We start from the raw sequence: 14,832 nt of genomic DNA on the forward strand, positions 1-14,832 counted from the left end.
TTGTTTTCCTGCAACAGCCCATTGTTCTTTCCAGTTCGCCTAGTAAGATGGTACACATGCCCCAAATTCGGACAGCCCCCTTGGGTCACATTTTTCTGTGAATTCTTCTACATATGTGAATCAAATCTGTCATTACTCTTGCAGATGTGTTTTTTGTCAGTTTAATTGATCAGACCTCAATTACTGAACATAAGAGGGTGTAGGAAGTTTTTCTTCTCAGACAATGGCCAAATTGATGTTTTTCTGGCTGTAAGGGCAAGGGATAATAATAAAGTAACGTTTTTCTAAAAATAAATATAAGTATCTTAAATATAAAGAGCATAAGTAAAGTTTCTTTAAACTACATTAAAAAAACTATTATCCAAAATGAAACATTTGTTAAATGAAGTGGATTATGCTATTAAAGATGTGCCCCTCACCCCCCTGTGTTTGTTCCTATGGTAGTAATGCTGATTGTTAATGGATGGCATAGTAACTTTGATTGTGTTCACAGGCCTTTGTTCTTAAAGTTATGCAGTCTTCCCTGTTTTTTTCTTAGCATTTTATCAATTTGCAGAAGAGTAAATGGTTTGTAACAGGTTTCTCTGGTCACATCACTGAGGAGAGACAACAAAAGTCATTCAATTGAGGTTAAATCTTTACACAAAGAAGGCATTAATATCTTAAAAGAATAAAGAAATACTGATATGGTTATTGTGACTTTCCATTTATCTGGTTATGAAATAACTAAAAAGGTTAATTAAATGTTGGCTTATTTCTAGGTTTAGTTATGCATCAGTGTGTTTATTGCTTTCTGTGCCTTATTATTACACTCTGCTTTCTAGGTTTGTGACCTTGAGCCAAAGTTGTTAATTACTCTAAGCCTCCTTTTCTCATATGTAAAAGGAGGATAATAATGGTCCTCTCTCTTAGGGTTACTGAGGACTAAATGAATGATGAGTGCAGTTCAGTGCTTAACACTGTGCTTGCCACATAGTAGCTTAATGAATGTTAGTGTAGATGAATATTTCTGAGAGAAATAAGCTGGACAGTTCCATCTTAAAATGCAGGTTTGAATGGCTTCACATACAGCGTCCTTGAAAATTAAATCTGATCTTGTTGCTTTCTAAAAGTATGCATTATTTTAGCTTCCATGTTAATATTCACATTTGAATTTGCAAAATGCTTCTGTGTATCATCAGTACTGGCAAATTGATATAGGAAATTTTGTTGGTTTTCCTGCTTTGTACATCAAGAATTGGAGGCTAATGAAGGTTAATTTTCCCACCAATGTCAAACAAGTTGGTGTAAAAGAGTAAATAGATGTAGAGCTGAACTCTGTAGTTCTACCTACTAGGGAGGCTGAGGTGAGAGGATCACTTGAGGCCAGGAGTTTGAGGCTGTAATGCATTATGAGAATAGTGTGCTACGTGAATAGCAACTGCACTTCAGCCTGGACAACATAGCGAGACCCTGTCTCTAAAAAGAAAAAAGTAAATAGAATCAGACTTTTCCTCCTTCACTCAGAGTGGATGACTAGGACCTCAAAGTTACATATAAAGTAAAGACTCCACATACTAAAAAAAGCCCTAGGCATTAGTGGCCAGAATCCTTTCCAGGGCTCATTAAGATGTGGCAGAATTAGATCACAAGTTGCGGGGAGAAGGAATTGTGCCAGAGTAGTCATTGCAGCGATTAGTTTGCCTAGCAGGGAGCGCTGTAGTTTTTCTTCCCTTCTCCTTCCCTCGGAGTATCCTTCCCTTAGAAGCTTAGTGTGGAGAGGTCTAAGAGAACCATTCCTGGAGGTTAAGAATACTAGCAGAAGATGGAATGGAATATCTGATTACCTAGGCTATATTAATTATGCAGCAGGCTGGTTTATCTGTACCTATTTGAGCAAAGGATAAGGAAAATTAGAAATCTCAGTGTGGATGGAGGGGTGGCAGTGACCTTTTAGTTCAGGTGGGTAATGCAAATGTAACCAGGCACCAGCCTTCTTGCCAGGCAGGCTGTGCTGGACAGGGAAGCAAAAGTAATTGGAAGAGGGTGAGCTGAGGCTGGGCGAGGTGACACAGACCTATAATCGCAGTACTTTGGGAGGCCAACGTGGGAGGATCACTTGAGCTCAGGAGTTCGAGATCAGGCTGGGCAACATAGTGAGACCATGTCTGTGCAAATAAATGAGCCAGGCCAGGTGTGGTGGCACATGCCTGTAATCCCACCACTTTGGGAGGCCGAGGTGGGTGGATCGCTTGAGCTCAGGAGTTTGAGGCCAGCCTGGGCAACATGGCGAAACCCTGTCTCTACAAAAAATATAAAAATTAGCCAGGTGTGGTGGCGGGCACCTGTGGTCCCAGCTGCTCAGGAGGCTGAGGTGGCAGATTGGCTTGAGCCCAGGAGGTTGAGGCTACAGTGAGCTGAGATCGTGCCACTGCACTTCAGCCTAAGTGATAGTGAGGCCCTGTGTCATATTCCCTGCTTCTTGGGCAACTGAGGCAGGAGGACTGCCTGAGCCCAGAAGGTTGAGGCTGCAGTGAGCTGTGATCTTACCACTGCACTTCAGTCTGTGAGAGAGAGACCCTATCTCAAAACCAAACAAAACAATACAACAAATGGAGGGTGAGCTGAAGCAGATCTTTAGGTGGGCTGAGAGCCTCTAGTCTCCTTTGTCATGAAAGAACCCCACTTGTCCCCAGAAGAAAAGCTATCATTTGTCTGCTTGTGATACAGACAGTGTAGTCAGTATTAGCCAGGGAAGTGGCAAGTAAGATAGCTACTCCAGTCTCCCTCCTCCCTCCCCTAATCAATCAGACCACACCCCTTCCTCCAGGCTAGCTGTCTTGGACTGTGCACCCAATCTGAATTTGAAGAGAAAGGAGGTGATTGTAAGACTGAAGATTAAAGTTTTAAACTGCACTTTTTAACAACCAAGAGCCATAGGAACTTTTCAAGATCTCTGTAAGAAATGGAAAAGGGAGATTTGACCAACCACAATTAGGGATAGGGATAGAGAAACAATTGTTTCTTGTGTTTGTACCAATTTCAGACCCTTTGTTAAGAGCCTTAAGTTCCCATTACCTTAAGTTAAGTTCCCATTAAGGCCTTTGGACACATAAGATCCCATTAAGTTCCCACCTTAAGTTCCCATTAATGCCTTTGGACACCAAATCCCATTCTCTTTTTCTCCGTATGAGGCTGTCACAGTACTATAGATGACCATTTGATCTTCTCAGTGGCCTGTTTCCAAATGCATTCCGATTCTCAATACTATTTTAGCATTAAGTGTATCATTTAATTTTATCTCAGATCTATAAGCTGTATATTATATGATAACCCTTTTAATTGGAACATTAACTCAAATATCTTAATTCCTTTTTATGGAATTGTTGGAGTTTATCAAACCTTGGAAACATTAAATAACATAAAAAGCGCTCAAAAGGAAACACTAGTTCAATATTTTATTTTTATTTAGTGTATGAGATTTTGAGTTTTAGAGTTTTAAATTAATATTCAGCCATTATTCACATATAAAAGGTAAATAGGTTTTAGTTTAAAGAATGTTGAGCAATAAAATACAAGATTGAGATGGATTAAATGGCATCTGACATATTTCCTTACTCTGAATCCATTTAACCTTTACAAGTATTCTATGATATAGTTACTGTTATCAGTTCCCTTTTACATGAGGAAACTAAGGCTGCAGAGGTTAAGTAGCTTGTCAAGGGTTGCATAGTTCATAAGTGGCAGAGCTGGGATTGAAACCCAGGCAGTCTGGATTTTAGAGTCCATGCTCTTAACCACATAATTATATTGTCAAATGGAGGAGGAGAATTTTAAGATGAGGATGTGTACTAGGCACAGAGTTGACTTTTAACAATTAACCTCTCTTTTAATATTTAAAACGTGGTAGAGATTTTCCACATTTAAATTTTCCACAGTTAATCTTTTGAGATTGATTGATTGATTAATTGAAGCAGGGTCTCACACATTCCGTTCCCCAGGCTGGAGTGCAGTGGTGTGAACGCGGCTCACTGTAGCCTCGGCTGCCTGGGCTCAAGCTTAGATCCTCCCACCTTGACCTCCCAAAGTGCTGGGATTACAGCTGTGAGCCACTGTGCCTGGCTCCGATTTATACTTTTTTACTTTACTGATTTTTTTTTTCATTTGTATCTTAAACAATATTAAAAGGTCAGTGGCATATAGTTTAAAAAATATTTATCCAAAATTCTTCCCACACACGTTCTTTAAAAGTTAGTGCGTTTTTTTCTCATCTCTGAGATGTATACATGTTTAATTGGCGATGGTCAGAGATCTTTTTTTTTTTTTTTTTTTTTTGAGATGGAGTCTTGCTCTGTCGCCCAGGCTGGAGTGTAGTGGCGCGATCTCGGCTCACTGCAAGCTCCACCTCCCGGGTTCACGCCATTCTCCTGCCTCAGCCTCCCGAGTAGCTGGGACTACAGGTGTCCGCCACCACGCCTGGCTAATTTTTTGTATTTTTAGTAGAGACGGAGTTTCACCGTGTTAGCCAGGATGATCTCAATCTCCTGACCTCATGATCTGCCCACCTTGGCCTCTCAAAGTGCTGGGATTACAGGCGTGAGCCACCATGCCCGGCCAGAGATAGATCTTTTTTCACAGCTTTACCATGAGTGTTACTCTTAAAATAATTGAACTTGGGTAGATGCTTGCATAACATAATTATGTTATTTGTATCGTTTCATAGAATAAAACCTACCCTGTGAGAGAACAAGAAGAAAAAGAGATGTCAGGTACTGCAACGTCAGTTGAAAATGAAAGTGATTAAGTCCATCTGTGGGGCAGTTTTTGGAGTCAGATAGATTGAGAAATGAAATCTGATTTTTACCTGTTAATGCTGCTGAATAATAATATGGAATATTATTAAATTGCTTTTGTTCTCTTAACAGTTGTTTAAATGTAATTGGTTATGGCATGTAGACATCTAAAAATCATCCCATTCCTTTAAAGTTTCTTTTCAAAACAAGTCTTTTTTCCCTCCTGATTGCAAAAATAATGCTTACAGAACAAATTGAAACACATAGAAAAGCCCTGAGAAAAGAGTAAAAATCCCCTGTATTTATACTAAAAGGTAACATCTATAAACATTTTGGTATATATACTGTAAGTTTAAAAAAATTCTACAATGTTTCTACTGTAACTTAAGAATTTGTGCAAATAAGGTGAGTAAAGCTAAGTTCATCCTGAGTGTCTGAACCTGGAATAAAAGGAACTTGAAATTTGTAGGGGTAGGGGTATCTAAATAGAAATAGAAAGTTCTGAAAATTTGGCTGTCTTATTCTAGTTATCTGGGTTTTTTTTTTTTTTTTTTTCCGAATGTTCTTCCTTTCCTTCTCAGCTTTTGCCACTTTTAAGTTTGTTTTTTTTTTTTAAATCAAGATGTTTCACATTTGATATGTTCTTCGGTAATAATAGACTAAAATATAGTAAGATGTAGGGAAACAGAACCTAAACTGTAGGAGGTTAAAAACCAGATGAAGGCCAGGTGCAGTGGCTCACGCCTGTGATCCCAGCACTTTGGGAGGCTGAGGCGGGTGGATCACCTGAGGTCAGGAGTTTGAGACCAGCCTGGCTAACATATAGTGGCACCCTGTCTCTACTAAAAAAGTACAAAAATTAGCTGGGCATGGTGGCGGTCACCTGTAATCCCAGCTACTTGGGAAGCTGAGGCAAGAGAATCACCTGAACCCGGGAGGTAGAGGTTGCAGTGAGCTGAGATCGTGCCACTGCACTCCAACCTGGGCAACAGAGCAAGACTCCGTCTCAAAAAACAAAACAAAACAAAACAAAAACACCAGATGGAAATAGAAAATCTAAAACCTCTAGCAGAATGAAGCTAGAAAGAATGGAATCTAAACACTGAAATTATACATCTGCTAGGCAGCTGTGTGTTCTTTATAGGTTCTGTTGTGGAAATAGCAAAAGAAACTTTGAAAGAAAAAGATATCTTAAATAGACTAAGCATATATTCTTATCACTGTGATATGCACATTTTTAGCTGTACAGCATGTATGTCATTCTTTTTTTTTTTGAGGCGGAGTCTCACTCTGTCTCCAGGCTGGAGTGAAGTGGTGCGATCTCGGCTCACTGCAACCTCTGCCTCCCGGGTTCAAGCGATTCTCCTGCCTCAGCGTCCTGAGTAGGTAGAATTACAGGCGTCTGCCACTACACCTGGCTAATTTTTGTATTTTTAGTAGAGACAGGGTTTCACCATAATGGCCAGGCTGGTCTCAAACTCCTGACCTCAGGTGATCGCCCACCTCGGCCTCTGAAAGTGCTGGGATTACAAGTGTGAGCCACCGTGCCCAGCCTTCAATTCATCTTTAAATGAATTGTCCCCATTTTCTTTTTTTTTCCTTTTTTTTTTTTTTTTTGAGACAGAGTCTCGCTGTGTTGCCCAGGCTGGAGTGCAGTGGCGCAATCTCGGCTCACTGCAAGCTCCGCCTCCCGGGTTCACACCATTCTCCTGCCTCAACCTCTCCGAAGAGCTGGGACTACAGGCGCCTGCCACCACGCCCGGCTAATTTTTTGTATTTTTAGTAGAGACGGGGTTTCACCGTGGTCTCGATCTCCTGACCTCGTGATCCGCCCGCCTCGGCCTCCCAAAGTGCTGGGATTACAAGCGTGAGCCACTGCGCCCGGCTGAATTGTCCCCATTTGATAGGAGTTATTATCTTTTCTAAAAATAACATAACTTTTTTGGATTAAATTTAGATATCCTATTTATATCTTCAGCATTGAATCAATATTTTATTAAATATACATTAAGGGAGCTTCAGTGATACTAAAAGAGTGTGATGCTGTTGTAAATTTGTCATTGCTTTCCTTTTTGTCAATATTCAAGGATTGTCTTGGACCATGGGCCAAGCCTGAATTGTAAGAAGGAATGGAAAAGCATGGTAACCCATTAAAGGGTAAAGAAATTAAAAAAAATAAAATTGTCAGAGACATACTCTTTAAAGGGCCAGATTTTTTTTTATAAGCCTTTAAAAAGAATTGATGATTCTTATTTTACACAAAGATTTTTAGAGGAAAGAAAAAGTATGCAAAAGAAAAGATGCTCTTTGAAGCTGGCCATAACCCTGCTAGCAAAATCAGACAAGGATGGATCAGAAAAAGAGAACGATGTCTATTCTCACTTACCATGTATTTGTAACATCACAAGTAAAACACTAGCAAATTGAATCAAACAGTATATAGATACTATAGGATAAAGCTAGCCCAAGATTCAAGGATGATTTGACCTTAGGGAATATATTAGTATCATTTACACTAAATAAATCTAAGGAGGAAAACAATGCAACCATCTCAGTTAATGGTAAAAAAATATATTAAATGAAATTAACTCTTTTTGATAGCCTAGTTTTAAGAAAAGAAAGAAACTTCCTCAGCCTGAGGCATGTAGCAAACCCAACTGGTAAAATATTTACCATGAAAGGAAGAACAATACTAAGCTCATTTTTAGTGTTCTTTTTAGTGCTGGAGACTCCAGCCAATGTTTAAGGGAAGCTGAAGTGAAAAAGTTCTAAATATTTGAAGGGAAGGTCATTTGTGTACTGTTTGTTTATGCTTTTCGCTAAGCATGTAATCTACCTAGAAAAGCCAAGAAAATCGATTGACAAACTGAGAAAACTAATAAATGAGTTCAGTAAGTTGGCTCTACACGTGGTAAACGAAGAAATCCATAGGTTCCTGTACACCAGCAATAGCCGTGTGAGACGTACTGTCACATCTGTTACATCTGATAAAACCTGCCTATTAATCTTTGGCCTGCTTGTCAGTTTCTTGTCCCAGACATGCTTTGAGTCATGAGGAGAGCACTCCAGGAGATGAGGCTTTCAGTTTCCTGCTTATCTCAACACGAAAGTCAAATGTTGTGAAGGGTGGACACAAGGCTGATGGTTTCATGATAGCCCCAGAGAGCAAAATTCATTCCCCCTGATGCCCATCTCACCCTGCTATAGAAAGTTTCATTTTTTGGACAGCATTTCCTGAGAGAATGTATCACTGAGTTTTCTGGAGACCTGAGGTCTAATCCTTACTATTCTGCTGAAATTGACCAAAGGATATACTAAGGAAAACAGAAAAGGCATTCCTCTAAAAATAGCTAGTTTTTTTTTTTTTTAATGTAATAGCTTGCAGTAAACAATGGCAACAATACAGAAAAGTGCTTTCCTCCCTACTCTCTTCGCTCTCCCCTCTGTGCTGTTTCCTTTTCCTTGGTAACCACTGTTGTTACTGTATGTATCTTCCTAAGATTTTCTTTCTATTTACAAAAATACATATCCATTTTTTGGTGCTTTATACAGATGGCATCATGCATTGTGCATTGCAGCTTGCCTTTTTCAGCTAACATTTTCTCTGTCTCCCTCCTTTTCCGCTGCTCACCCTGGGGTTCATTTCCCCGCAGAGTCTTTTCCCACTGCACTGCAACTCCTGAAACCTTCCATTGTCTCTCTTTTTCTATTTACCTTCTTGTTCTTAAGGATTCTTTAATGTTTTAAGTAGCCTCTGTTCCCCTTCTTAGACTAATGTTTTTAAATGGGTAAAATACATAAGACTTATGAAAGAAAACAATTATTTTGAAATATAGCTATTAACATTTTTAGATATAGTAATGTTTGTTCTTTTATTAACTCATTAAATAATCCAGGGGTGAGTTTAACAACTGCCCTAATTTTTAGATACTGATGAGCATAAATAATGCTTTGAGTTGCCTGCAGCAAGTAGTTTGACGAGAATATCTGATTTGTTTTTATTACAAAGTCACAGGTGTTGCTAATACTACTGTGTGTCCTGCCTACTCTCATAAGTAAAGAAAAATTCAAAGTTCGGTTAGTGAAAATAAAAATGTAATCTTTTTCACATCTAAGGTTATGAACCTCCTGAATTTTGTGAGGTCATGGGCTCCTGAATAAGAACTTCTGCAATTGAAACTTAGTTCACACTGGAGGACACTGATTCTTTTTTGTAGTCCACTCAAGCAGTGGAATTTTCTCTTGCAGACCCCCTTTCCTTGGGCCTGGAGGGGTTATCCTTTACCCTCTTTGCTACTTCCAGATCACTCTCCCTCCCACCTTAACATCAGATAGAAAACATGATATTCAATCTCATGATACATCCTGTAGTTTTCCTTGGAACCTTGACTGACTTCCTTCTCATTTAATGAAGATTTTGTCTTATATGGCTCCTTTTCCCTAATACTTCTTTATTCTAGTTCTTGATCTCAACATCTGGGTGGGAGACTCTTCACTACCTTCCTTGGCTCTTAATATCTTGACATCCTGCAAAGTTTCCACCCTACCTCAGCTGTCATGGTCGTACCCCAGTTCTGTTATACAATAATAACAAAAAATTATAACCCCTTCCGTAATTTCAGTTCTACCCTGATCATCACTTCCCACTTTACTGGCTCATGCCTTCTAGTGCCAACAATTCTTTTATCTCACTGGGACTTAGAACCCATTGACCCTATTATCTTTGCACTGTTCCTCACCACACTCTCTCCTTATGTCCTTACCCTTCTCTTTATTCAGTTTAATTTCTGTTTTTGGTCATGATTGTTCAGTTGCAAATATTCTCAGTACACTTGCCCTCACTTGCTTCATTGCTTAATTGAGAAACCCCAGTGCTGGTTAAATCCAACTGTGCCTACTCTACACTTGTACTTTTTAAAAATGTGGTTTAAAAAAATGGATATTAACTGGGCACGGTGGCTCATGCCTGTAATCCCAGCACTAAAGTTATTTGGGCATGGTGGCATATATGCCTGTAGTTCTGTGTCTGGAATTGGTGGGTTCTTGGTCTCACTGACTTCAAGAATGAAGCTGTGGACCCTCGCGGTGAGTGTTACAGTTCTAAAGGCGGCCTGTCCGGAGTTTGTTCCTTCCGATGTTCGGATGTGTCCGGAGTTTCTTCCTTCTGGTGGGTTCGTGGTGTCGCAGGCTCAGGAGTGAAGCTGCAGACCTTCACGGTGAGGGTTACAGCTCCTAAGGCGGCACGTCTGGAGTTGTTCGTTCCTCCCGGTGGGCTCGTGGTCTCACTGGCTTCAGGAGTGAAGCTGCAGACCTTCTCGGTGAGTGTTACAGCTCATAAAAGCAGTGTGGACCCAAAGAGTGAGCAGTAGCAAGATTTATTGCAAAGAGCGAAAGAACAAAGCTTCCACAGTGTGGAAGCGGACCCGAACGGGTTGCCACTGCTGGCTCCGGCAGCCTGCTTTTATTCTCTTATCTGGCCCCACCCACGTCCTGCTGATTGGTAGAGCTGAGTGGTCTGTTTTGACAGGGTGCTGATTGGTGCGTTTACCATCCCTGAGCTAGATGTAAAGATTCTCCCTCCCCATCAGATCAGTTTAGATACAGAGTATCCACACAAACGTTCTCCAAGGCCCCACCAGAGCAGCTAGATACAGAGTGTCAATTGGTGCATTCACAAACCTGGAGCTAGACACAGGGTGCTGATTGGTGTGTTTACAAACCTTGAGCTAGATACAGGGTGCCGATTGGTGTATTTACAATCGTTGAGCTAGACATAAAGGTTCTCCAAGGCCCCACCAGAGTAGCTAGATACAGAGTGTCAATTGGTGCATTCACAGACCCTGAGCTAGACACAGGGTGCTGATTGGTGTATTTACAATCCCTGAGCTACACAAAGGTTCTCCACATCTCCACCAGACTCAGGAGCCCAACTGGCTTCACCCAGTGAATCCTGCACCCGGGCTGCAGGTGGAGCTGCCTGCCAGTCCTGTGCCGTGTGCTCGCACTCCTCAGCCCTTGGGTGGTCGATGGGACTGGGCGCTGTGGAGCAGGGGGTGGCGCTCGTCGGGGAGGCTTGGGCTGCACAGGAGCCCATGGAGGGGGTGGGAGGTTCAGGCATGGCGGGCTGCAGGTCCCGAGCTCTGCCCCACCAGAAGGCAGCTAAGGCCCGGTGAGAAATTGAGCGCAGCGCCGGTGGGCTGGCACTGCTGGGGCACCCAGTACACCCTCTGCAGCTGCTGGTCCAGGTGCTAAGCCCCTCATTGCCCGGGGCCGGCAGGGCCGGCCGGCTGCTCCGAGTGGGGGGACCCGCCAAACCCACACCCACTCGGAACTCCAGCTGGCCCTCAAGCGCCGCGCGCAGCCCCGGTTCCCGCTCGTGCCTGTCCCTCCACAGCTCCCTGCAAGCTGAGGGAGCCAGCTCCCACCTTGGCCAGCCCAGAAAGGGGCTCCCACAGTGCAGCGGTGGGCTGAAGGGCTCCTCAAGTGCCACCAAAGTGGGAGCCCAGGCAGAGGAGGCGCCGAGAGCGAGCGAGGGCTGTGAGGACTGCCAGCACGCTGCCACCTCTCAGTTCCAGCTACTTGGGAGGCTGTAGTGGGAGGATCACTTGAGCCTAGTGAGGTTTAGGTTGCAGTGAGCTGTCATTGCACCACTGTATTCCAATGGGTGACACAGCCTGACCCTGTCTCAAAAGAAAAAAAAAAGAACATGTATTTACCCTCTTAACAATTATTAAGTGTACATCACAGTATTACAATATTGTTCGTTATTTTGTACAACAGATCTCTAGAACTTTTTTTTTGTTCTCTGCTGTTACAAGCTTTTAAAAATTTTATTTTTAGGCCAGGCGCAGTGGCTCATGCCTCTAATCCCAGCACTTTGGAAGGCTGAGACAGGTGGATCACCTGAGGTCGGGAGTTCGAGACCAGTCTGACCAACGTGGAGAAAGCCTGTGTCTACCACAAATACAAAATTAGCCAGGCATGGTGGTGCATGCATGTAATCTCACCTACTGGGGATGCTGAGGCAGGAGAATCAATTGAACCCGGGAGGCAGAGGTTGCAGTGAGTCGAGATGGTGCCATTGCACTCCGGCCTGGGTAACGAGCGAAACTGAAAAAAAAAAAAAAAAAAAATGGACAAATGTACGTATTTAGGGGGTACATAATGTTGACATAAATGTACGTATTTATGGGGTATGTAGTGATGTTTTGATACATATAATGCATGACAGGCTTGTCCAACTCGTGGCCCAGGATAGCTTTGAATACAGACCAACACAAATTCCTAAACTTTCTTAAAACGTGAGGTTTTTTTGTGATTTTTTTTTTTTTGGTAGCTCATCAGCTATCATTAGTGGATTTTTTTGTTGTTTTATTTAATTTTTTTATTTAAAAATACATAATTTTTTAATAGAAATGGGGTCTCACCATGTTGTCCAGGCCATTCTCAAACTCCTGAGCTCAAGCAATCTGCTTGCCTTGGCCTCCCAAAGTGCTGGATTACAGATGTGAGCCACTGTGCCTGCCCTGCCGTTAGTGTATTTTATGTGTGGTCCAAGACAATTTTTCTTCTTCCAACGTGGCCCAGGGAAGCCAAAAGATTGGACATCCCTACTGTACAGTGATCAGATCAGGATAATTAGCATATCCATCATCTCAAACATTTATAATTTCTTTTTGTTCGGAACGTTTGATATTCTCCTTCTAGCTATTTGAAACTGTATATTATTGTTCACTATAGCCTTCTTACGGTAGGATAAAGGATAAAGTACTAGAATTTATTCCTCTTGTCTTGCCGTAATTTTGTATCCTTTAACAAATTTCTCCCTGTCCCTCCCTTTCCTCTACCCTTCCTATCCTCTGTTGTGTTTTACTTCTAACTTTTTTAGTTTCCACATGAGTGAGAACATGTGGTGATTAACTTTCTGTTCCGGGCTTATTTCACTTAATATAATGTCTTCCAGTTCCATCCATATTGCTGTGAATGAGTGGATTTTATTTATGTATTTTCTTTTTTTTTTTTTTTTAAGTAGAGATGGAGTTTCACCATGTTAGCCAGGCTGATCTCGAACTCCTGACCTCAAGTGATCCATTCCTCTCAGGCTCCCAAAGGGCTGGGATTACAGGCATGAGTCACCATACTCGGCCCAGATTTTATTTTTTATGACTGAGTAGTATTCCACTGTGTATGTATACCATATTTTCTTTATCCATTCATCTGTTATTAGATGTCTAGTTTGTCTAACCCATATCTAGGCTGTTTGAATAGCAATAAACATGGGGATGCAAATGTGCCTTCAGTAGAATGATTTCCTTTCCTCTGGATAAATTCCTACTAGTGGAATGCGGGATCATATGGTAATTCTGTTTGTAGTTATTTGAGGAAACTCTGTACCGTTCTCTATTGTGGCTGTACTAGTTTATATTCCCACCAATAAAGTATATGTTCTCTTTTCTCCTGTCCTTGTCAGCACTTGTTACTTTTTAAATTGAATTGTTTATCTTTTTCCCCCGTTTGCCCATTTGCCCATTTTTAATTGGATTGTTTATCTTTTTCCTGTTGAGATGTGTGAGTTACTTGTATATTCTGGATATTAGCCATTCTTTTTGATAATAGCCATTCTAACTGGGGTTAGAGTTGTGGTTTTGATTTGTATTTCCCTGATGATTAGTGTTGTTGAGCTTTATTTATTTATTTAGACAGAATCTCGCTCTGTTGTCCAGGCTGGAATGCTGTGGCTTGATCACTGTCCACTCTAAGCTCAACCTCCTGGGCTTGGGCAATCCTCCTGCCTCAACTTCCTGAGTAGCTGGGACTACAGATGTGTGCCAGTGGGCCCAGCTAATTTTTAAGAGTTTTTTGGAGAGATTGGGGCTCACTATGTTGCCCAGGCTTGTCTCAAATTCCTGGCCTTCAGCGATCTTTCAGCATCAGCCTCCCAGAGTGCTGGGATTACAGGTGTGAGCCACCATGCTCTGCCCTCGTTTGTTTTTGTTTTGCGAAAGAGACAGGATCTCCTTGTCACCCAGGCCAGAGTGCAGTAGTGCGATCATAACTCAGTATAACCTTGAACTCCTGGCCTCAAGGGATCCTCCCACCTTGGCCTCCCAAACGCTGGGATTACAGGCATGAGCCCCTGGTAATAGTACCTGGCCTATTTCATATGTTTTTTGGCCATTTTTCTTCTTTTGAGAAATGTCTGTTCAGATCATTTGCCCATTTTTTAATTGGATTTGTTTTGCTGTTGAGATGTTTGAGTTACTTGTATATTCTGGATATTAATCCCCTGTTGGATGACTAGTTTGCAAATATTTTCTCACATTCTGTAGCTCGTCTCTTCATGATGTTAATGGGTTCCTTTGCTGTGCAGTAGCTTTTTAGTTTAATATAATCCCATTTGTTTATTTTTGCTTTTGATGCCTGTGTTTTTGAGGTTTTACCCATAAAATATTTTCCCAGACCAGTGTCCTGAAGTGTTTCCCATATGTTTTCTTACAGTGGTTTTTACCATTTCGAATCTTTTTTTTTTTTGAGACGGAGTCTTGCTCTGTCGCTCAGGCTGGAGTGCAGTGGCACGATCTCGGCTCACTGCAACCTCCGCCTCCCAGGTTCAAGCAATTCTCCTGCCTCAGCCTCCTGAGTAGCTGGGATTACAGGTGTGCACCACCACGCCTGGCTGATTTTTGTATTTTTAGTGAAGATGGGGTTTCACCACGTTGGTCAGGCTGGTCTTGAGTTCCTGACCTCATGATCCTCTTGCCTTGGCCTCCCAAAGTGCTGGGATTACAGGCGTGAGCCACCACGCCTGGCCAAGGATTTATACTAGATTTAAAGCATTCTGATGGGCAAAGAACCAGGAAAAGGAAAGTCAAAGGCAGTACTGTCCAATATGACATGTAATTTTAAACTTTCTAGTTGCCACATTAAAAAAGTAAAAAGAATTGTGTGAAACCAGTTTTGTTTTTTTAATTGAGACAAGGTCTCACCACGTTGCCCAGGCTGGTCTCAAGCTGCTGGGCTCAAGCAATCCTCCCACAGTGCTGGGATTACGGGTGTGAGC

At 41.8% G+C, this 14,832-nt stretch overlaps 1 protein-coding gene and 1 pseudogene across 4 annotated transcripts in view; one reads left to right on the forward strand and one right to left on the reverse strand.

Moving 5' to 3' along the window:
- Nucleotides 1-14,832, forward strand: part of BMPR1A (bone morphogenetic protein receptor type 1A) — a 175,751-nt gene that overhangs the window by 11,834 nt on the left and 149,085 nt on the right. The gene's annotated exons all lie outside the window — the stretch shown is intronic.
- LOC105739000 overlaps nucleotides 1-14,832 on the reverse strand; it is a 101,125-nt pseudogene that overhangs the window by 824 nt on the left and 85,469 nt on the right.

This window comes from Nomascus leucogenys, chromosome 18 (genome assembly GCF_006542625.1).
Source record: "Nomascus leucogenys isolate Asia chromosome 18, Asia_NLE_v1, whole genome shotgun sequence".
Lineage (NCBI taxonomy): Eukaryota > Metazoa > Chordata > Mammalia > Primates > Hylobatidae > Nomascus > Nomascus leucogenys.